The following is a 24,685-nucleotide window of genomic DNA, read 5'->3' on the forward strand; positions in this document are numbered from 1 at the left end:
CCCTCTCCAGCATTTATTGTTTCTAGCTTTTTTGATGATGGCCATTCTGGCCGGTGTGAGATGATATCTCATTGTAGTTTTGATTTGCATTTCTCTAATGATTAATGATGTTGAGTAAACCAAACTCTTACCACCAGGGCTGAGAAAGATAATTGAAGATTTGTGGCTTGGAAACGTCTTCACAATAGGAAACTTACAATCAGTGGTGAGCTGGGGCCAGCTCATACCAGTCCCTTAGAACAAATTGCATATTCTCAGGATTTGTGGCAAGGCAGTTGTTAAACACACCATCATAACAAGTTAAATTACATAAACATACAATTAAACTATACTAAGAACAAAGATCATAAATACTCAAAACACGTCACTTCCTGTTTTACTATTATCAATGCTCTTGATGTTCTTTGCAACTATTGTACCTGGTTGGTAGGAGATCATATAACAGTGTGCTCCTGCACATCCCTTCCCAACTCTGCTGGCGGTGACTTTTGCTGGTAGTGTGAAATCAGCTATGGTGGGAGTGTTCACACCATGGAAATCAGCAAACACTACAACCCCCTCCCCCCATCAGGGCTGGCTCTAAACATTTACCTGCATATCACTACCTGCAATGTTAACCCACCACTGCCTGACAGGAGCTCAGGAAGTTCAGCTGGCCAGTCTTCTAAGTCAAGAAAAAGGCTTGCAAACTATAAATCATGATACAAATATGAGGATAGAAAGTAACTACTTTTATTGTGGCCCTGGAATGTACCAGTCACAGCACAAAGTACTATCCCCATGGTATTTCGTTTCATGAGAGGTATTATCAAATCCAGTATACAGATGAGTCAACTGAGATTGAGAGGCTGAGTAACCAGGTCTATGAATGTCTGACTCAAAAATGTATGATCTTTCCAGTAACTACCCCACTTACTAACGTTATCATTACCATAACGAAACCAAAACCAACCACCTATAACTGTCAGATAATTAACAAGCACTGATGGCCTTTGATATGTAAAAGAAAATGGTGTAATGAAGAGGAATAGACAAAGAGCTGACTTTTATTCATATTCACCAAGTTTATTCGTATTTACCTCCAAAATGTACCCACAAAAAGTGGGTAAGAAATGGGGACCACAGAACCAATGGAATGAAGAATGATCCGCATTTGAGAAGGGCTACTCCAAGGTTAATGTAAAAGGAATCCTCTTTCAACTCTTTAAATACTTATACTCTATCCACCAAACTGACATATCCAACCTAAGATGACACATTCTTCCAAGAAAGAATAATGCAAAAGCAAAATTTCTCAAATGTTGGCACCAACTTTCTGTAGTGTTTGCATATTTACTTTTCAAAATTTTCTCTTTTAAACTTTTGAGGTATTTAATTGTGCTGTTATTTTACCATGGTTTCTTACAGAAAATTCACCCTGTAGTCAACGGAATTCTAAAGGGCTAACAAAATTTTACTCACTGATTATTTTTTAAAATTCTTGTCATCTTGGCTTCCTATAAGTTACCGGCTTCTCCCACTGTTTCTGTACATTTCCATCACCTGCCATGAGAAGAAAGAATCTGATTATATGTCTCATAAAGACCATTTCCTGGTTTCTACTACATTAGTCTTTTCCTTTCTTTATACCCAAAACACACAGAAAAATATAGTTGTCTCTCCATTTCTCTCCAAAATCAAAAAGGCAGGAGAGAACACCACAGAAGATCACCTCAAGAGAAAGAACTTGAAAGAGCAGTATTTCTACTCTTGGGGTTTGGGGCGGACACTCTTAAAATACCCTCCCTTATGTTTTCAGGAAGAAATTTTTAGTCTTTCTTGGGAGGAAGCAGTATTAGAGTAAGCCACTTTCTCTCTCTACCTCTCCCCCCCAGCCCCTCCTCCCTTCTCAAAAGCAAGTGACTTATCACCTGGGAAGGCTAGAGTAAGCACTGGCTTAGTGCTGAGGCAGCACACAGAGCTGGGCAGCAAGGCCCTCCCTCTTGTTCTCTCCAACACCTAGGGCCAAGCTAACTTCCACACAGTAAGCAGGACAAGGGCTGCCTGCTTCTGGGAGGGCCAGCCAGCTCTCTCTGCCAGCTTCTCTCCAGCTGTTACCAGACTAGGATGACTAGATCAGGGTTACTAAGGTCCAATTCATGCTTTACAGAAGGAGGTAACTGACAATTCTCAGTTCTCCAATCCTGTTTTTATCAGTAATTAAGCTACTATCTATGTTGCTTCCCACTTGAGTTGCTCTATTTCTCAAATTGTTTAAAGATTATACGATTAGGAACTAAGATGGCGGAGTAGAAGGACGTGCTCTCACTCTCTCTTGCGAGAACAACAGAATCACAACTAGCTGCTGGACGATCATCGACAGGAAGACACTGGAACTCACCAAAAAAGATACACCACATCCAAAGACAAAGGAGAAGCCATGGTGAGATGGTAGGAGGGGCACAATCACAGTAAAATCAACTCCCATAACTGCTGGGTGGGTGACTCACAGACTGGAGAACACTTATACCACAGAAGTCCATCCACTGGAGTGAAGGTTCTCTGAGCCCCACATCAGGCTTCCCAACCTGATGGGGTTTCCGGGGGTCCGGAAACGGGAGGAGGAATTCCTAGAGAATCAGACTTTGAAGACTAGTGGGATTTGATTGCAGGACTTCGACAGGACTGGGGGAAACAGAGACTCCACTCTTAGAGGGCAAACACAAAGTAGTGTACGCATCAGGACCCAGGGGAAGGAGCAGTGACCACAGGGGAGACTGAACCAGACCTACCTGCTAGTGTTGGAGGGCCTACTGCAGAGGCAGGTGGTGGCTGTGGCTCACAGTGGGGACAAGGACACTGGCAGCACAAGTTCTGGGAAGTATTCCTGGGCGAGAGCCCTCCCAGAGTCTGTCATTAGCCCCAACAAAGAGCCCAGGTAGGCTCCAGTGTTGGGTTGCCTCAGGCCAAACAAACAACAGGGAGGGAACCCAGCCCCAGCATCAGCAGTCAGGCGGATTAAGTTTTACTGAGCTCTACCCACCAGAGCAACAGTCAGCTCTACCTACCACCAGTCCCTCCCATCAGGGAACTTTCATAAGCCTCTTAGATAGCCTCATCCACCACAGGGCAGACAGGAGAAGCAAGAAGAACTATAATCCTGCAGCCTGTGGAACAAAAACCACATTCACAGAAAGATAGACAAGATGAAAAGGCAGAGGGCTATGTACCAGATGAAGGAACAAGATACAACCCCAGAAAAACAATTAAATGAAGTGGAGATAGGAAACCTTCCAAAGAAAGAATTCAGAATAATGATAGTGAAGATGATCCAGGACCTCGGCAAAAGAATGGAGACAAAGATTGAGAAGATGTAAGAAATGTTTAACAAAAACCTAGAGAATTAAAGAACAAACGAACAGAGATGAACGATAAAATAACTGAAATGAAAATTACACTAGAAGGAATCAATAGCAGAATAACTGAGGCAGAGATGTAACCTGGAAGGCAGAATGGTGGAATTAACCGCTGTGGAACAGAATAAAGAAAAAAGAATGAAAAGAAATGAAGACAGCCTAAGAGACCTCTGGAACAACATTAAACGCAACAACATTCGCATTATAGGGGTCCCAGAAGGAGAAGAGAGAGAAAGGACCCGAGAAAATACTTGAAGAGATTATAGTCAAAAACTTCCCTAACATGGGAAAGGAAATAGCCACCAGGTCCAGGAAGCGCAGAGGGTCCCATACAGGATAAATCCAAGGAGAAACACACCGAGACACAAAGTAATCAAACTGGCAAAAATTAAAGACAAAGTAAAATTAATGAAAGCAGCAAGGAAAAAATAACATACAAGGGAACTCCCATAAGGTTAACAGCTGATTTCTCAGCAGAAACTCTGCAAGCCAGAAGGCAGTAGCATGATACACTTAAACTGATGAAAGGGAAGAACCTACAACCAAGATTACTCTACCTGGCAAGGATCTCATTCAGATTCGATGGAGAAATCAAAAGCTTTACAGACAAGTAAAAGTTAAGAGAATTCAGCACCACCAAACCAGCTCTACAACAAATGCTCAAGGAACTTCTCTAAGTGGGAAACACAAGAGAAGAAAAGGAACTACAAAAAGAAACCCAAAACACTTAAGAAAATGGTCATAGGAACATACATATCGATAATTACCTTAAACGTGAATGGATTAAATGCTCCAAACAAAAGACACGGGCTTGCTGAATGGATACAAAAACAAGACTCATATATATGCTGACTACAAGAGACCCATTTCAGACCTAGGGACACATTCAGACTGAGAGTGAGGGGACGGAAAAAGATATTCCATGCAAATGGAAATAAACAGAAAGCTGGAGTAGCAATACTCATATCAGATAAAATAGACTCTAAAATAAAGAATGTTACAAGAGACAAGGAAGGACACTACATAATAATCAAGGGATCAATCCAAGAAGAAGATATAACAATTATAAATATATATGCACCCAACATAGGAGCACCTCAATACATAAGGCAACTGCTAACAGCTATAAAAGAGGAAATCGACAGTAATACAATAATAGTGGGGGATTTTAACATCTCACTTATACCAATGGACAGATCATACAAATTGAAAATAAATAAGGAAACACAAGCTTTAAACGACACAATAGACCAGACAGACTTGATATTTATAGGACATTCCACCCAAAAACTGCAGATTATACATTTTTCTCAAGTGCACAGGGAACATTCTCCAGGACAGATCACATCTTGGGTCACAAATCAAGCCTCGGTAAATTTAAGAAAATGGAAATCGTATCAAGCATCTTTTCTGACCACAACACTATGAGATTAGATATGAATTACAGGGAAAAAAACGTAAAAAACACAAACACATGGAAGCTAAACAATACATTACTAAATAACCAAGAGATCACTGAAGAAATCAAAGAGGAAATCAAAAAATACTTAGAGACAAATGACAATGAAAACACGAAGATCCAAAACCTATGGGATGCAGCAAAAGCAGTTCGAAGAGAGAAGTTTATAGCAATATAATCTTACCTCAAGAAACAACAAACATCTCAAATAAACAATCTAACCTTGCATCTAAAGGAACTAGAGAAAGAAGAACAAACAAAACCCAAAGTTAGTAGAAGGAAAGAAATGATAACGATCAGAGCAGAAATAAATGAAATAGAAACAAAAAAAAAAACAATAGCAAAGATCAGTAAAACTAAAAGCTGTTTCTTTGAGAAGATAAACAAAATTGATAAACCATTAGCCAGACTCATCAAGAAAAAGAGGGAGAGGACTCAAATCAATAAAATTAGAAATGAAAACAGAGAAGTTACAAAAGACACTGCAGAAAAACAAAGCATCCTAAGAAACTACTACAAGCAACTCTAGGCCAATAAAATGAACAACCTGGAAGAAATGGACAAATTCTTAGAAAGGTATAACCTTCCAAGACTGAACCAGGAAGAAACAGAAAAAATGAACAGACCAATCACAAGTAATGAAATTGAAACTGTGATGAAAAATCTTCCAACAAACAAAAGTCCAGGACCAGATGGCTTCACATTCAAATGTCTGAATTCTATCAAACATTTAGAGAAGAGCTAACACCCATCCTTCCCAAACTCTTCCAAAAAATTGCAGAGGAAGGAACACTCCCAAACTCATTCTATGAGGCCACCATGACCCTGATACTAAAATCAGACAAAGACAGTAAAAAAAAAGAAAATTACAGACTAATATCACTGATGAATAAAGATGCAAAAATCCTCAACAAAATACTAGCAAGCAGAATCCAACAACACATTAAAAGGATCATACACCATGATCAAGTGGGATTTATCCCAGGGATGCAAGGATTCTTCAATATACATAAATCAATCAATGTGATACACCATATTAACAAACTGAAGAAGAAAAACCATATGATCATCTCAATAGATGCAGAAATAGCTGTTGACAAAATTCAACACCCATTTATGATAAAAACTCTCCAGAAACTGGGCATAGAGCAAACCTACCTCAACATAATAAAGATCATATACAACAAACCCACAGCAAACATCATTCTCAATGGTGAAAAACTGAAAGCATTTCCTCTAAAATCAGGAACAAGACAAGGATGTCCACTCTTGCCACTATTATTCAACATAGTTTTAGAAGTCCTAGCCATGGCAATAAGAGAAGAAAAAGAAATAAAAGGAATACAAATTTCAAAAGAAGAAGTATAACTGTCACTGTTTGCAGATGACATGATACTATATGTAGAGAATCCTAAAGATGCCACCAGAAAACTACTAGAGCTAATCAGTAAATTTGTAAAGTTGCAGGATACAAAATTAATGCACAGAAATCTCTTGCATTCCTATATACTAATGATGAAAAATCTGAAAGAGAATTTAAGGAAACACTCCCATTTACCATTGCAACAAAAAGAATAAAATACCTAGGAATAAACCTACCTAGGGAGACAAAAGACCTGTATGCAGCAAACTATAAGACACTGATGAAAGAAATTAAAGATGATAACAACAGATGGAGAGATATACCATGTTCTTGGATTGGAAGAAAATATTGTGAAAATGACTCTACTATCCAAAGCAATCTACAGATTCAATGCAATCCCTATCAAATTGCCAATGGCAATTTTTACAGAACTAGAACAAAAAAATCTTAAAATCTGTATGGAGATACAAAAGACCCCAAATAGCCAAAGCAGTCTTGCGGGAAAAAAAAGAAGCTGGAGGAGTCAGACTCCCTGACTTCAGACTATACTGCAAAGCTACAGTAATCAAGACAATATTCTACTGGCACAAAAACAGAAACATAGATCAATGGAACAAGATAGAAAGCCCAGTGATAAACCCACGCACCTATGGTCAACTAATCTATGACAAAGGAGGTAAGGATATACAGTGGAGAAAAGACAGTCTCTTCAATAAGTGGTGCTGGGAAAACTGGACAGCTACATGTAAAAGAATGAAATTAGAACACTCCCTAACACCATACACAAAAATAAACTCAAAATGGATTCGAGACCTAAATGTAAGACCGGACACTATAAAACTCTTAGAGGAAAACATAGGAAGAACGCTCTTTGACATAAATCACAGCAAGATCTTTTTTGATCCACCTCCTAGAGTAATGGAAATAAAAACAAAAATAAACAAAAGGGACCTAATGAAACTTCAAAGCTTTTGCAAAGCAAAAGAAACTACAAACAAGATGAAAAGAAAACCCTCAGAATGGGAGAAAATATTTGCAAACAAATCCACAGACAAAGGATTAATCTCCAAAATATATAAACTGCTCATGCAGCTCAATATTAAAAAAACAAACAACCCAATCCAAAAATGGGCAGAAGACCTAAATAGACATTTCTCCAAAGAAGACATACACATGGCCAAGAAGCACATGAAAAGCTGCTCAACATCACTAATTATTAGAGAAATGCAAATCAAAACTACAGTGAGGTATCACCTCACACCAGTTAGAATGGGCATCATCAGAAAATGTACAAACAACAAATGATGGAGAGGGTGTGGACAGAAGGGAACCCTCTTGTACTGTTGGTGGGAATGTAAATTGATACAGCCACTACAGAGGTTCCTTAGAAAACTAAAAATAGAATTACCATATGATCCAGCAATCCCAATACTGGGCATACACCCAGAGAAAACCATAATTCAAAAAGACACATGCACCCCAATGTTCATTGCAGCACTGTTTACAATAGGCAGGTCACAGAAGCAACCTAAATGCCCATCGACAGATGAATGGATAAAGAAGATGTGGTACATATATGCAATGGAATATTACTCAGCCATAAAAAGGAATGAAATTGGGTCATTTCTAGAGACGTGGATGGATCTAGAGACTGTCATACAGAGTGAAGTAAGTCAGAAAGAGAAAAACAAATATCGTATATTAACGCATTTATGTGCAGCCTAGAAAAATGGTACAGATGAACCGGTTTGCAGGGCAGAAATAGAGACACAGATGTAGAGAACAAACGTATGGACACCAAGGGGGGAAAGTGGGGGTGGGGTGGGGGTGTGTGTGATGAATTGGGCGATTGGGATTGACATGTATACACTGATGTGTATAAAATGGATGACTAATAAGAACCTGCTGTATAAAAAAATAAATAAAATTGAAAATTAAAATAAATAAATAAATAAAATAAAAATAAAGATTATAGGATAGAAAAGGTAAATGATAAAGCAACCCAAACCACCAACATCTATCAAAGGACAATGCCCAGATAAAACCTTGGCTCAAAATCCTACCACTTCCTAGCCACGTGTCCTTGGGAAAATCCATTCACATTTACCCAGCCTCAATTTCTTTATTTCTGAAAGAGAATCAAATGGCCCCTACTATACTGTGTGGTTGTGAGAATTTAAAAAAATGAAAGACATGATCTGCCAAAGTCAAACTTTGATCTAACAAGGGTATCACTCCAGCACCAGGGACACCCAGAGTTCAATGATCAGACTTGCTACTTCGTCCATATATACAATTCAAATAGCGCAGATTCATGTAATTCATGGAATAATGGATTATGCTCAGCAAAGTGCCCCCCTTTTCCAAAAGGAAGTCATTCAGAATGATGTTTTACTTCTGTTTTTCAATTTCCTAACATTTTACGGTCCCCAACCAAGCGGTAGGAAGTTCCAATTTCTTTCTCTTCACAGAACAGCCCAAATGAAAACATCTTACTTCTAGCAAGTAGAATGCAGCAATTGCTCATTTTATGTGAAGAACATATGGCTCCCAGTAGACAACACTTATAAAATAGGAACCTGTTAACTTTCCTCACCTGAAGCCTCAGTGTTAAAGGCATTCAGAGAGAAGAGATTAATATTAATTGTAAAATGGCTCCATACACTGAGGTACCATGAGAGACGGTGTCACCTCAGTTATAGAACAGGCAGAAACCCCAAGTTATCCAGACCATTAGGGTGTGTGCGTGTCTGTAAGAGGGGCATAAAGAAGGGAGAGAATGGAAAAACACCCCATCAATACAGAGAGCTTCCTGGTAACAAAGAAAGAACTTGTCAACAGCAATAAAAATAGCAGGGAAGGAATGAAGAGTCAAAAATTTGTATTGTAGATTGTACCCAACACCGAGGAACATTCTCATCGGCTGGCTGTATGGCTTTATACTCCAGGTTACTTGGTATGGAAGGCTTTGAAGAGCATGGAAAATGCAGAGAGTTTGATATAAGTTTAAAATACATAGTCTTGAACTCTACCTCTGCTATTTAATAGCAGTGTGGTCTCTGTCAAGTAAGTTAATCCTCTAAGTCTCAGTTTCCAGGTCTGTAAAATAAGGACAGTAATACATACCTCAGAGAGCAGTTACACAGACTAGAGATCATGCATGTACAGTGCCCACCACAGACTATGTCCCCAAAATAGAATTACAATTATTGTGTTTGCTAGTGCAAGTATGATAGTCCATCAAATTCAGACTCTTTCTCTAGGTGAACATTTCGGAAAGAGGTTCAAATCACACTTTTGACAACAACATGAAACTCTTCTAAGCTGATCTGAATGAAGTGTTAAATAAAAATCTCCATCTTGGTAGCCTTTACTAACATGCAAACCAAAAGTTATAGCTATGCATTTGTTAGCATTCTTCATATCAGTACTGAGTTTCTTTTTTTTTTTTTTTTTTTGCGGTACGCAGGCCTCTCACTGTTGTGGCCTCTCCCATTGCGGCCTCTCCCGTTGCGGAGCACAGGCTCCGGATGCGCAGGCTCAGCGGCCACGGCTCACGGGCCCAGCCGCTCCGCGGCATGTGGGATCCTCCCGGACCGGGGCATGAACCCGTGTCCCCTGCATCGGCAGGTGGACTCTCAACCACTGCGCCACCAGGGAAGCCCTTGAGTTTCTTTTTTTGATGATAAATTCTTGAAGAAGGGAATGAAAATTTTCCACTAGTGCTAATTCTTCTGGTGTGCATTGTAATGACAAGTACTCAGCAGACATCTGTGGAAAATAAAAGCCACACTGCAAATGCCAGTAGCCTATCACCAAGGCTAGCTTCATTTCACAGCCTCATCAACAACAGTATGGATTTGTCAGCTATGTTTTCAAGAAAAACAAAGACCACAAGGTGAGGCACTAGCAACTTTTTTTTTTTTTTTTTTTGCAGTACGCGGGCCTCTCACTGTTGTGGCCTCTCTCGTTGCGGAGCACAGGCTCCGGACACACAGGCTCAGCGGCCATGGCTCACGGGCCCAGCTGCTCCACGGCATGTGGGATCTTCCCAGACCGGGGCACGAACCCGTGTCCCCTGTATCGGCAGGTGGACTCTCAACCACTGCGCCAACAGGGAAGCCCGGCACTACCAACTTTTAAACAGAACTTTCTATCTACAAAAAGTTCTCCTTGACCCCTTCATCACTTTGGGACTCATTCCAGTGGTGTTGACTGCTCAGAGTAAACTGAGTACTCTTCTTATACGTTCAAAACCTGTGTACAATGCCCACAAGAAAATGTCTCATTACAGTTTAGTTGCTCCTGATTTTTTAACAAACACACGTTCTTTGCTATGATGGAAAATATTTTAATAGGTTCAAGGAATCAATTTCATCCTCAAAGATGGTCACTTGCCACCACCAGGGTTATTTGAAAGAATTAGAAGTGATTTCAACAACTGACTAATGAACTACCCATGTGGCAGAAGACACTGTACTCAGTCCTGGGGCTGGGGAAGGAGTTACAAGGTGGTTGAGATGAAGTTCATTCATGAGAATGCAGTGCAATGGCAGTATCACCAGAATACAAGCAATTAACTTAGCTGGTGCACTGAAGGAGAATAATGTGGATGTATAAATCCTGGCTGGGACAGTTAAAAACTCAATATTTCTTAATCATACCTGACATACAATGTTAATATTCTACAACAGTCACGCAGGAACCTGGCTAAAAAGAATACGCTCCTTTTTGAACGTACACTTTATCTTCTAGGGCGAGGCCAAGCTCCCACAAGGCGGAAGGAGACTGGCAGGCATCAAAACCAAGATCATTTGAGAGATGCTAGAGGATGTCACTTGCACTAAGGCTGCAGAAGTGGATAGAAGCTCTTGTAAGACATGGTTGTATTGGATTCTTAGCCTCTTTTCTCCTAAGGAGTTAGTTCATGAAGAGGGGTTTAGACTTTCTCTATGGGAGATAGTGTCCTACGGTCATTAAAAGCATGTGCTTTGCAGTCACACAAAACTGCATTCCCCAATCTACCTTAAAGACCTTGAGGATGTTCTTTAATTCCTCTGAGCTTCAGTTTCTTCATCAATAGAATGAGACTAACAGTAGTACTACAGCTTAATGTTGTTCTATGGGTTAAAGGCATAATGCCTGCAAACAGTTTAATAAAGCTCATGGCACACAGTAAGTGCTCATTAAATGTTGTTGTTATTGGAAGAAGTAAACTATCCTCATCCTTAGGAGGCAAAGCAAGTTCCAAGGCAACATTAACAACAAAAAAAAAGAGGTATCCTCATGAGTTCAGATATGTTCTGGCCCACTTCACCAGAAAAAAATCTTGGTCTAAAGTTTCATTTAGTAATAAAGCACAAATTGCTCCTATATCAGTGCACATACCTTGGGAGCAAAGTAAGAGCGGCAGCAGCAATCAGCCTCTGATAAGCCTCTTATTGGCCAGTGAGAAAATCAGAACTGTTCGTATCACCCACACAGAAACAAAACTAAATCACTTGCTTGAGATTCCTCAGCTAATAAATGGCAGAGCTGGGATTCAAACCCAGGCAGCCTGGCTTCAGTTCTTGTCCTTTTTTAAAAAAAAAATTTATTGGGGTATAGCTGATTCACAATGTTGTTTTAGTTTCAGGTGTTCAGCAAAGTGACATGTTATACATACATATATAACCACTCTTTTTTAGATTCTTTTCCCACATAGGAGTCCTTGTTCTTAACTGACACCATGCTGCCTCCTCAGCAATGAAGAAGAGCAATAACTGGAGACTGAGCAAGTCACAGACCAGGAGCAGGACAGAGAAAGGCAAGAAACCCCCTAAAGATGACTGAAGAGAAGAGGGAAATAAGGGAAATGACACAAAAGAGCAGCTAATGGGGCCAAAGAGTAAAAGGACCCAAACCACTAATGATTCTACATTAAAATCTAAAACACAGTCCTAGCAAGAATTCTAAAAGGATGGCACTGGGAAAGTGAACTAGTGTTGGGATTCAGCACTTGCTTAAGTACAACAGTGAACAGAAGACATAAAAGCTGAGAAGATGCCACTTAGATCGTTTATATAAGCCTCATGCTGACTTAGAAACACCTGCTAGGGAACACGTCACACACACAAAATACCAGCTGTCAGGGGAGAGCCCCCAAAGCATGAGAGTTTCTTACCAAGACTGAGATTCCTGCTATGTTTTCCTTGCGTTTCCACAGTGGAAAAGCGGAAGAAAGGCCACCAGGGTGTTGAATTCTCTGTCGGTCAGAAGAAAGGAGACAGAAGGATGAGAATTGTGCCCTTAGCCAAGTAGGAGAATGCCCAGAGAGGAGAGAAGAGATAAAGAGAAGCCATATTCCTGGCCAGCCTCAAGTGTGGCAGGCTCCAAAACGGCCCCTGAGATCCCTGTCTCTTATTATCCATGCCTGTGTAATCCCCTTCCCTTGAGTGGGGGTGGGAACTGTGATTTGCCTGTAACCAACAGAATAAGACCAAAATGACGAGACACGTGGTTACATCACATAAGACTGTATCGTCCATTCTGCTACGAGATTCTCTCCCTTGCTGGCTTTCAAGAAGCCAGCTGCCAAGTGATGAGCTGTCTACAGAGAGAGCCAGGGGAGGGCAGCCTCCAACTGACAGTTAATAAGCAACTGAAGAGCCCACAAGAAACTGAATTCCTGCCAACAATCACATGAGCTCAGAAGAAAACCCTTCCCCAGTCAAGCCTCAGATGAGACAGCAGCCCTGCTGACACCCTGATTGCAGCCTTATAAAGTACGTAGCCAAATCACAACCAGTCTCCTGACCCACAGAAACTGTGAGATAGTTTCTGCACTGATTAAGCAACTAAGTTGGTAGTGGCGTTGTCAGGCAGCTACAGATAACCAATACAGAAGGGAAGTGAGGCACAAGTTCCTGATGCAACCACATGTCCTTCTGAGAGAGGAGGGGAAGGAAGGAGAAGGCTGGGGCCAGGGCCTGGGAGGGTGCTCCTGCCCTCACATTGGCATGCATCCTCCTGTTCAACTATCGACTCAGATACTCAGTTTCCGCTCTTACCACACACATCCTGTCACCCTATTCTTACCATTTGGAAGACAAAGTGGATCATGATGACCAAGGAAAATACCATCTTGTAAATGGCAGTCAGGTTCCCTGGCTGGCCTGCAAAGGCTATTTAACACGCCAAACACTGACACAATTAAATGCCACTTGTAGCAAAACGGCTGGACCTACAGATTATCATACTAAGTCAAGTAAGAAAAAGACAAATATCATATGGTATCACTTATAGGTGGAATCTAAAAAATGGTACAAATGAACTTATTTATAAAACAGAAACAGACTCACAGACATAGAAAACAAACTTATGGTTACCAAAGGGGAAGGGGGTGAGGGGAGGGATAAATAAGAGTTTGTGATCAGCAGATACACACTACTACGTATAAAACAGATAAACAACAAGGTCCTACTGTATAGCACAGGGTCATATTCAATATCTTGTAACAAACTGTAATGGAAAAGAATCTGAAAAAATATGTATGTATGTGTGTATAATATATACATATATATATATGTATATATAAACTGAGTCACTTTGCTGTACACCAGAAACTAACACAACATTGTAAATCAACTATACTTCAAATAAATAAATAAATAAATAACAACAAGAAGAAAAGAAACAGCAAGAGGACTTCGACCATCTTACGAGATATACCATGACCCTACCTATCATAAAATAATTTTCACAAAAGTGTGTTTTAAATGTGATATAATGGACTTAAATACTTTATAAAACCCTTAATTGGAGAGACACATTAGAGATTTTCCATACTGGTGGTTTTGAGACCAGAATAAAAATCCAAACATCTAAAGTTCCATCCAGTTGCTAATATAGGGTCTTTAAAAATCAAACACATATATTTTGAAACCTTCTGAGCAAGTACCAACAGTTTCTACAAATTAATTCAAGTAACAATTCTCAAGCAGAGCATACAGCTACAACTCACTGAGCCAGAGACCTTCTACTTGACTAGGATATCTTGCTAAAAGCAGAAACTAGTGGGGGTATCCTACACTCACATCATTTGAAAGCTGGAGAATCCTCATTAGTCTTCTCGTCCTGGCCTCATAGTTGACAGATGATAACACATAGACCAAAAGACTTGAAATGACCTGTTCAGGGTCAGCCAGCAGCACGGCCTGGGCCTCCTATTTCCCAGGTTTCTTTATGCTCAAGTCTACCCAACTTTAGCTTCAACTCCAGACATAATGAAATCAGTGGTATCAAATATTCTGTGAGGAAAACAACTGGGATTAACTTCCCCTGACTCTACAAAGCTTCAACTTGTAAAAACTAAGCCCTGTGGCAAGAGGAAAGAATAACACTGATTAAACATTCATATTAAGTGTTCAATCCATTTTCAAAAGCAATGCACAGGATTTTCTAAGTAAACTGAGATGCCCCTAAAATAGGCTGCCTTTTCTTGTGAATGATCTGCTTTTTTTTTTTAATGAATGTTAAGTAGGGAAGAAAGTCAAAAGAGGCATAGAATAAACATTTGTGCAAGCGTGCTTATTCCACTGCTTTAGAAATCCCCACTCCTAAATCCACTGACTCATTGCACAGATATATTCATTACACAGATATTCATTACACAAATGCTTTGGCGTAGTAGGTGCTGTATATAAGGAGCCTGTTTGGACATAAATAATGTTTACTAATATTTTCAGCAGAAGTAACCACATGTAAACAAGTAACCACTGCAGAGAGAGAGATTTCCAGCCTTTTTTTTTGGTAGGCTATTAAGAATGCAGACTGGAGCTCCCTTTTCTCCTAGAAATTTCCGTATTTAAAATAAAAATCAACTTGTTTTTCTCTGTAATAATACTGCCTTTAAGGCAGCAGTGGGAGTTATCAAAACAAAGTCGTTTAACGTCCCCAGGTCGCATCCTTCCAGAACTCTCATTAGGGAAGTCTCTCAGTAGCCTAAAAGAAAGTGGTCTTGCACTCAGCATTTTCCTTCATAATCTTTTCCTCTCAGCACCAAGAACAAATATATGTTTAAAACAAACCAAAAAGAAATAGGGATTATTTTCTCCCACGCAGCCAGCAGTTTTCTCTCCTCAACATGAACTTACACCTCTACAGGTATTACCTTCACTAGGACACGATTTAACCCTCCCATTTTAAATGCATCTGAACGCTTTGACACAGTATTAAAAATACTGGTATTACTCAAGGTAAAAATAGACCAACTGTTTGCCACACGCGAGGCTCTTTTCTAAATGTTTCCCAGGTACTAATTCATTTAATCTTGACAAGAGCACCATGAGGCATGTTACTATTATTATCCTAGTTTCACAGAAGATGAAACTGAGGTAGAGTTACTGAGAACGCAGGCACAGTTATTCATGCAACACATTCAATAAAGCGTTAGAGGGAAAGCTCCACTCCCCCTGCCTCATGCTTCCATGCGGAGGACTTTCCACTAGCCCAACAGTCCAGTCTCCTTCCCAATCTCCTCCCTGGGAGAGAAGTGGATTATGTGAAAGGTGAGTCTGGGGGAAGGGCCTGGACAACGTGGCCCAGACTCTCCAGAGTACCTCCCTTCTCAGAGCTGGCCTGCCCACAGGCGGGGGAAGTCCAAGCTGCTCCCTCCCACACTATGAGGGGAAATTGGTCTCACTTGCATGAAATATCAGAAAACCCACTTAGCCACAGTCCTGGAATCAGGGTAATTCCTAATGAGCCCCTGCATGTCTACCTCTCATTGGTCTATCCATTGGTCCCAAAATTGGATGAGAAAGAAGGGTGTTCGTCAACTGTCCATCCTCTCAAGCCCTGGCACTAAGTATTAATGCAGAAATGGGTGGAAAGATCTTTGTGAAAAAGGCAAATATTTCTTTTACAAAAAAAAGAGAAAGAAAAAACCCTCCTCAAAGGGATACAAGAACATAACACAGTTCAACAAGGTATCTGCAGAGCAGGTCATTAGTGACCCTGCTCTTCGAAGTCACCGTCAGGTGGTGTCTAAAAGACAAGGCTACTCCTCTACTTTCTTATCTGTGTTGGACCTCAAACCACCATCTCCTTTCCAGATCAATAAAACCACGCAGGTAACCTTCTTTACTGTCGTACCCTAATTTAAGGCAGTGGAAAATTCCTTAGCATTGGTAGCCACATTGGTAGATATATTATCTTCAGCCTGGCCAATTCTGTATTTTTATCAATTGCATCAATTTCTACCATAGAAAGTACAGTGACAAAAATACTACTCAGAACTCTGTCATCCGGGAATAAAAATGTCTCTAATTTCTAGAGTTATCATTTGATCTTTCCTTTAATCTCGAAATACAATGCGTCTGATTTTAAACATACATTTAAAAGGGCTTTCATTCAGTAATATTGATTTGCTTTTGGCTATAGAGAGATTTTAATGCAGATAGTTTGAGCTTCATGCTTTCTTATTCAAACTGTACTTAATAAGACTAGTTTCCGAAGCAAAAATTTGGAAATAAAAAACAGACCACATTTCTTCCACAGTAAATTTAAAAGCAAAATTAACTTTTTCACAAATGCATATGAGTAAAGGAAGTCAGTCATCCAGCACTGTCAACTTCACAGAAAAGGACAAATGAAGACACAGGCACTTCCATGCCTTAATCCTTGAGCACTCCTGATGCAGGCAAGGCAGCTGTGGCATTATCCCCATGTTCAGAAAAAGAACCTGAGGTTCAGAGAATTACAGTGACATGCCTAAGTGAACCTACTTTCTAAGTGGCAGGGTTCAACGTGAAACACACTGTTTTTTTTCTATTGGAGCCAAAGTTTGTGCTTTTTCTCTTCTAGGCCACCATGAAGCAAGAAGTCATTGGAAAGGCCTCTGAGAATGAGTAGTGATCAAAATTTAAGTGGAGAAGAGCCGAAAACAAAGACTGACCATGATGCAGTGTGACAGAATGCAATGAGATGTGTCAGCCTCACTTATTTATTAGCACAGCCCGGGATAAGTGGTAAGAAGGGAGAGAAGGAAGAAAAATTCGAAAAACAGAAATAACAAACAGCAGACTGGCCGTGAAGAATATGGGAAGAAACACCAACCAAAACAGAGAAATGATGCAGGGGCATTTGGTTACAGATCATGCCTAAACCAGTGGTCAGCACCAAATAGTCAATATTTTAGGCTTTGCAGGGCATATGATAATCTTTTACAACTATTCAGCTCTGCCATTACAGTCTGAAAGCAGCCACAGGTAACATGAAAATGAATGGACATAGCTGTGTGCCAATAAAACTGTATTGACAAAAACCAGTCTCCGGCCAGATTTGGCCTTTCAGCTGTAGTTTGTTAAAGCCTGGCCTGGACAGTCACCTGGCCTTCACAGGAGGCCGTATGACATACTAAAGAAGCAGAGAGAAAAATCTAGGGACAACATAACCATTCAACTGGCAGCAAGTACCCTGAGCGCTGCCATTCCCGTAAGTACCGAATCTGCTGGGGGCTCAGCACGACCTTTTGATTAAGAGACTGAAGTGATGCATTTGTTCAGTAGCTGCTTATCCAAAGTTATCAACATTCAAACAACCCATCTGTAAAATACTGTGTTGATCATGACTCACAGAACTGTTAAGTCCCAGCTTACCCTATATTTTACATGGGTGATTATGGGAAAAATCATCCCAACGTTTCAAAAGTAACTACGAAAGAAAACTGAGAGGAACAGAAGCATCTGAATGAATCATGGTTTCCGTCTCTGACAGTTCCTCCACCTGGAAAACTCTCCCTGACTTTTCCTGTCCCATTTTCCTACCTAAATCTTGCTCCTTATTTAGGTGTCAATTTAAACATCTTTTCCTCCAAGAAGCTCTTCTCAAACGTGCCAGGTGAGGTCAAGACACCTACCATACATTTCTATGACACTGAACTTCTTCATTACTCTCAGTGCACCTATAATTCCTTCCTAGTTTAATGTCTGCTTCCCTTCTAGACTATAAACTCCAGAAACCTGCCTTGTTCAACATCCAGATACAACACTGGCAATGAGACCTTGATTAAATAGAAGGCTTGATTGTTTGAAAATGACACTCTGCACTGAGTGACTAAGTATATAGCTGGTGATGAACAGCAATGCATGATTTTGCAGGGCAACTCTGGGGCTTTTCCAGCCTCAACAATGTACGATGTGATAAAGCTGAAGAGGGAAGGCTATGACTAGGTGACAGTAAGCGAACGGCCCTTACGTTTAAAAAGAATAAGAGCAGGCTACCCATTCTTAGGTTTGTTAAAGTAGAAGCTACAAAGAAGTTCCTCTCATGCCCATCAGTTTTTTCTTAAAAAAAATGCAAATGTGGTTTCAGTTAATGATAAAATTTTCAGTATACTGGGCCCTAGTATATTCAACAATATTTAGCTGGATAGATTTAAAACAAGTATCTGCATAATTTCTTTTTGCTTAAATAAATACACACAGCATGTACAGAAGCACAAACATTCACATACCTATGGAACTGCCTGAAATACCTGGGCAAAAAAATAGATGATAAAATACATAGAGTACGATCCTTTTTTGTAAATAAAACAGGACAATAACTAAAAGGGTGTATGCCCCCCAAAGTGGCTGTACCTGATAGAGGAATTTGGGTTAATTTAATTGTTTTCCTTTTTATTTACCAGTGTTTTCTTCTTTTTATACAATGACCACATATAATTTAAAGAGTTTTTTTAAAGTTATTTAAAACAAAATCCCTGCTGATTAAACAATACTTCAAAGCTGTTTGAAAGAAACAGTATACATAGGGAAAATGTGAAACAGGGCAATGCTGTTATTATTTAACATAGCTTTGCTGACAGCGTAAAGAAAAAAAAGTTTCTGACCTCCTTAAATGTTCACCCATTCCTACCAATATCATAATGATGATACATCTACCATGGTGCATCAGCAGACAGAAGCAAAATAGTACCAATGCTGAGGGTGTTAATTTCAGTTTCTAACTACATCCTCACTTTTCCTGGAGCATGATATATTTTAAGTTGGCCTAATTTCTTTCTAGTCTTGGACTCTGAGAACTGCACTAACTTACCTAGCCAATTTTAGTGGCCAAATGCATCAGGGGCAGATAAGAAACTTCAAAACTGATATCTTCTCTCTTAAAGGTTATTTATATAGGTCAGAAATTGGCAGCCAGACATTAGGAATGCTGAAGTACTTACTTGAAATTTATTTCCAGTGCTTACCCTAGAGTCTTTAAATATATATAATAAGTATATTTAATTAGAATTCTTGTGATTATCTAACATCAGCCTATGCCTAAGTCAGAGAAGGTTACCATATTTCCCATCTTAGAGTATGCTTTAATATCTTATATTTCTTTTCATAAATACCAATCATTTCATAAATATTGTCTTATATCTAAACAATGTGTTATTGGCCAGTAACAAACATCCATTATGCATGACTTGAAGGTATTTTTAAACTCCAAATGAAAATGAGGTTCAACACCTCTTTACAAATGACAGAAATAAACCACACAAAACAAATTCTTTCAGAGACTGGCTTTATGATGGCAGAACTGCCCTCCATCCAATAACAATTATAAACCGTGGACAAATATAAAAGGCAACTTTGAAGGCGCTGGAAAATAACCAAAAGCAGGCAGACAGTGGATAATCTATAGCCCTTAAATAAGGGAACCACACTGAATGATAATTTACATTTATACAGCTTATTCTGTGAGGGTACAACCAAGTTTATGTCACGGCAGATGGAACTCAAGCAGCAAACCACAGTCTTATTGGTCAGAATATAGACCTGCCAAGGTAGCTATAAAAATGGACAAGAAAAATCTCCCAAATGAGGAAGTCAGGCCTATATTTGAAGCTCCGAATTTGCAAATAAATTCTACACTTGCTGGCTAAACCCAGAGCTATGAGACTCCAAGGATCCCAGAGAAAAAAAACAACAGTTAAAAAGTTTTCTGAAAGCTGACAGATTCAAACAGCTGCCCACCTTAGAGGAGTTTAAAGCTCAAGATGTGGCATGGCAGGTTTCAGGAGCCTGGTAAAGGCCTGAGACTTTCCTGTGACACCACAGAAGCAACATGGATTAAGAAATAAAGAACACCCTGACTATAGGATATTTCCTGGGAAATATAGGCAAAATGGAAACAGCTAACATAAAAATGAGCTTATGTAACACCGAAGATGATTCGCAACTTAATTACTTGTTTGAACAAAACCCAACAGAATCCCAAATCTATACAATGTAGCATATGCGTTGTCCAGCATACAATTAAAAATTAATAGATATGTGAGGAAAATGGAAAATGCAACTCCATAGTTAAAGACAAATCAGTGCATAGAAATAGATCTACAAATAATCCAGAAAATGGAATTAGAAGACAAGAACTCTAACAATGATAAACATTAAAATAATCTGCAGAGAAAGATAGATATAATGGGTAAAGAAATAGGAAATTTCAGGAGACATATAGAAACTGCAAAAAATAAAAATAAAAAAGGAAGTTCTAGAGCTTAAAACTACAATATCTGAAATAAAAACATACTGGATTAGATTAATAGCAGGTTGGACACAACAGTGAACAGGCTGGACTGGTGAACTTTAAGATATGTCAGTATAAAGAATCCAGGCTGAGGTACAGAAAAAAAACAATGTTTTTAAAAGAGTCTCAATGACCTGTAGGGCAGTATCAAGTGGTCTAATTTACATGTTAAAGGACAGTAGAGAGAATGGGGCAGAAAAATATGTGTAAAGAAACATAGGCCAGAAATTTTCAAAATGGAGCAAAAACAGCAACCAATACACAAAAGCAGAAAACTCAGCCACAAGAAAACCTCACCTAGCCATGAAAGCCAAAGATAACAACAACAACAAAAGCCAAAGATACAACAACAAAAGCCAAAGCCAAAGAAAACAACAAAATCTTAGAAGCATCCAGAAAAGACATGTTACACGTGAGAATAATCAGAATGAAGGCAGACATCTCATCAGAAACAAGAGGCCAGAAGACAAAAAAATCTTCAAATCACCCAAAGAAGGGGAGAGAAAAAAACTATCAACCTAGGATTCTATCTACAACAAAATTATCTTTCAAAAATAAAGGAAAACATTTTTAAATCTCCATATAAATAAAAACTGAGAGAATCTGTTGCCAATAGGCCTACATTGCAAGAAATGCTAAAGAAAGCTCTTCAGCTGAAGAGAAGTGATACCAGATGTAAATTTTAATCTACAGAAAGGAATGAAGAACCTTCGAAATAGTAAATGTGTAAGTAAACATGAAAGACTATTTCTCTTAATTCCCTTATGACATACTTATTAGGTATACTGTATAAAATATAGTTTGTGTATACAAATACTTTATATATACTTAGCATATATTGTATTAAAAGTATAATACTGAATTGTATATTTTGTAACATATATGGACATAAATTGTATGAAGACTACGGTGCAATGGATGAGGAGGGGCAAATGAAACCATATTGTCAGTTTCTTACATTTTATACAAAGTAGTAAAATATTAATTCAAAAAGGCTTTTTATTAAGGATGAATATTATAATCTGCAGAGAGACTGTAAATATCACACAAAGAGGTGTACCTGAAAATCTAAGAGAGAAATTAAAATGCAATGCTAAAATATTTTCAACTAAACAAAAAGAAGGGAGAAAAGGAGATACAGGATTAAAAGGAAATGTCTAAAAGATGGGACAAATAGGAAGCAACAAAACGGTAGATATAAAACTAACCATATCAATAATTACAGTAAATAGACTAAACATTCCAATTAAAAGGCAGAGATTGTCAGAATACATTAAAAAGTAATACCCAACTACATACTACCTAAAACAGATGCATTTTAAATGCAAAGACACAGATAAACAGTGCAAAAGGATATACCAACATGACCTTGATACAAAAACCAGGCAAAGACACTAACAAAATACCGTAATGGTGTAAGGACAGATGAATAGAACGACACAGCAGAATAGAGGCCAGAAATAGAGGTACGCATATATGGTCAATCGATTTTTTTTTTTTACCAAGATGCCAAAATAATTCAGTGGGTATAAGGATGGTCTTTTCAACAAATTAGACAGGAACAAATAGATATCTATATGGAAAGAATAATGAATCCTGACCTCTACACCTCATATAGAACTAACCGTAAGAGCTAAACCTATAGAGCAGAAAAACATAGGAGAATGTCTTTGTGACAATTAAGTAGTCAAAGCACTATCGATAAAAGAAAGCTGATAAACTGGACTTCATCAGAATTACAACTTCTGCTTTTTTAAAGACATAATCAAGAAAATGAAAAAGCAACCACCAACTGGAAAATCTTTACCGTACATATATCTGACAAAGGACTTGTACCTAGAGTACATAAAGAACTACTACACTATACTATACTTCAAGAATAAAGAAGTCATGCAACCCAATCTTTAAAATAGCAAACGACTTGATACTTCATGGAAGAAGACACCGGAATAGCCAATAAGTACATGAAAAATTTTCAACATCATTATCATAAAGGAAGTCAGGACACCACAAGATACCACATCGCACCCACTAGAATGCTAATACTGAAAAGAATGATAATAATAGCAAGTGCTGGCAAAGGCTTGGACCATATTGGAGATTCTCATACATTGCTGATGGGCATGTTTAATTATATAACCCCTTTAGGAAAATGTTTGACAATTTTTTATAAAATTAAACATACACTTATCCAGTGATGCACCTCCAAGCATATATCCAAAAGAAATGAAAACATGTCCACAAAGAGATTTGTATAATAATGTTCACTGTAGTTATATTCACAATAGCCAAAAGTTGTAACTACCCAAATGTCCATCAATAGGTGAATAGGTAAATTCATACAATTTAAAGTTTACTCAGCAACACAGAGACAACCTATTGATACACATAACAATAAGTATGACTCTCAAAAACACCATTAAGTGAAGCCAAAGAAGCCAGACACACAAGTACATTCTATATAACTCTACAAAACTCTGCAAGAGGCAAAACTAAGCTCTGTTGATAGAAATTACATTACTATTTACTTCGGTGCTGGGACAACTGACTGGAAATGGCACAAGGGAATTTTCTGGGCGACGGAAATGTTCTACATCTTGAAAGAGATGTTAGTTCCCTGAACTGTTCACTTAAAATTTGTACCTTGTATAGTATGTAAAATTATACCCAAATTAAAAGATAGTTCAGGGACTCCCCTGGTGATGCAGAGGTTAAGAATCCGACTGCCAATGCAGCGGACGTGGGTTCGAGCCCTGGTCTGGGAGGATCCCATATGCCGTGGAGCAACTAAGCCCGTGTGCCACAACTACTGAGCCTGCACTCTAGAGCCCGCAAGCCACAACTACTAAACCTGTGTGCCTAGAGCCCGTGCTCCACAACAAAGAGAAACAACTGCAATGAGAAGCCCGTGCACCGCGACGAAGAGTAACCCCCGCTGGGCGCAACTAAAGAAAGCCCACACGCAGCAACAAAGACCCAATGCAGCCCCCAAAATAAAAAATAAATAAATAAAAATTTTAAAAAAAAGATAGTTCACAAAAAAATTTCTTTGAATTAGTTTTGAAGGAGATATGGTCTCTCACAGGTCAAAAGTATTTCTCTTATTACCCTGGGGGACAAATTCTAAAGCCTCAAAACAGAAGGTGTGTGTGTTTAGTTTAGTCATGACTTTTTAAAGATTTTTTCTTTGATGTGGACCATTTTTAAAGTCTTTATTGAATTTGTCACAATATTGCTTCTGTTTTATGTTTTGTTTTTAGGGCCGTGAGGCATGTGGGATCTTAGCTCCTTGACCAGGATCCAATCCACACCCCCTGCACTGGAAGGCGAAGTGTTAACCACTGGACCGCCAGGGAAGTCCCTAGTCACGCTGTTTTTGAAATATACACCCAAACAAAGCAGAGGGAAAAGAACTATTATCTGTTTCCTATCAAATCTGTTTCCTATCAAAATATTCTTTTTGATATTTGTTCCAACCTAGAGGAATTAAAAACAACCTGCCCCTTAGGTTTTATCTAATTTTATTTATCCCATTAACAATTTAAAGTTTACTTTTAACAACACAATGAAAAAAGCACTCAAAAAATAAACTATAAAGCATAAATCTAAATGTTCTAATATCTTACTATTCTAAAATATTAAATTCCTACTGTATTCCAGGCAAGACGATAGTCACTAGGGCAATGAAAATGAAAAACTTCCACCTTATTGTTGAAGAGTTCTCAGTTGGGTGGAAGAGAAATTACCGTAAATTTTAAGTAAATAAATTTAATACAAATTGGTAAAGACCTCATTGGGGGAAAAATATATCACTTCTTTTCCCTTGAAAACCATAATATTTAATATTGACCAATAAAATGCAAGAAGTAAACATAATAAATTCAGTTATTCCTTTTGAAGGACACAATAATT

The 24,685-nt window shown here is 38.8% G+C and overlaps 1 protein-coding gene across 8 annotated transcripts in view; it reads right to left on the reverse strand.

Annotated features, from left to right (window-relative positions):
* SGMS1 (sphingomyelin synthase 1) overlaps positions 1-24,685 on the reverse strand; it is a 290,635-nt gene that overhangs the window by 105,783 nt on the left and 160,167 nt on the right. For 7 of the 8 annotated variants that reach the window (XM_027111924.1, XM_027111915.1, XM_027111916.1 and 4 more), the window contains one exon: positions 1,462-1,542. The exons of the other annotated variant lie outside the window; for it this stretch is intronic. The gene's annotated coding sequence lies outside the window, so the exon portion shown is untranslated. The remainder of the gene's footprint in view (positions 1-1,461; positions 1,543-24,685) is intronic. 8 annotated transcript variants of the gene reach the window in all.

Source organism: Aethalodelphis obliquidens, unplaced genomic scaffold (genome assembly GCF_003676395.1).
Source record: "Aethalodelphis obliquidens isolate GAN/ISIS:26980383/991018 unplaced genomic scaffold, ASM367639v1 scaffold11, whole genome shotgun sequence".
Taxonomy (NCBI): domain Eukaryota; kingdom Metazoa; phylum Chordata; class Mammalia; order Artiodactyla; family Delphinidae; genus Aethalodelphis; species Aethalodelphis obliquidens.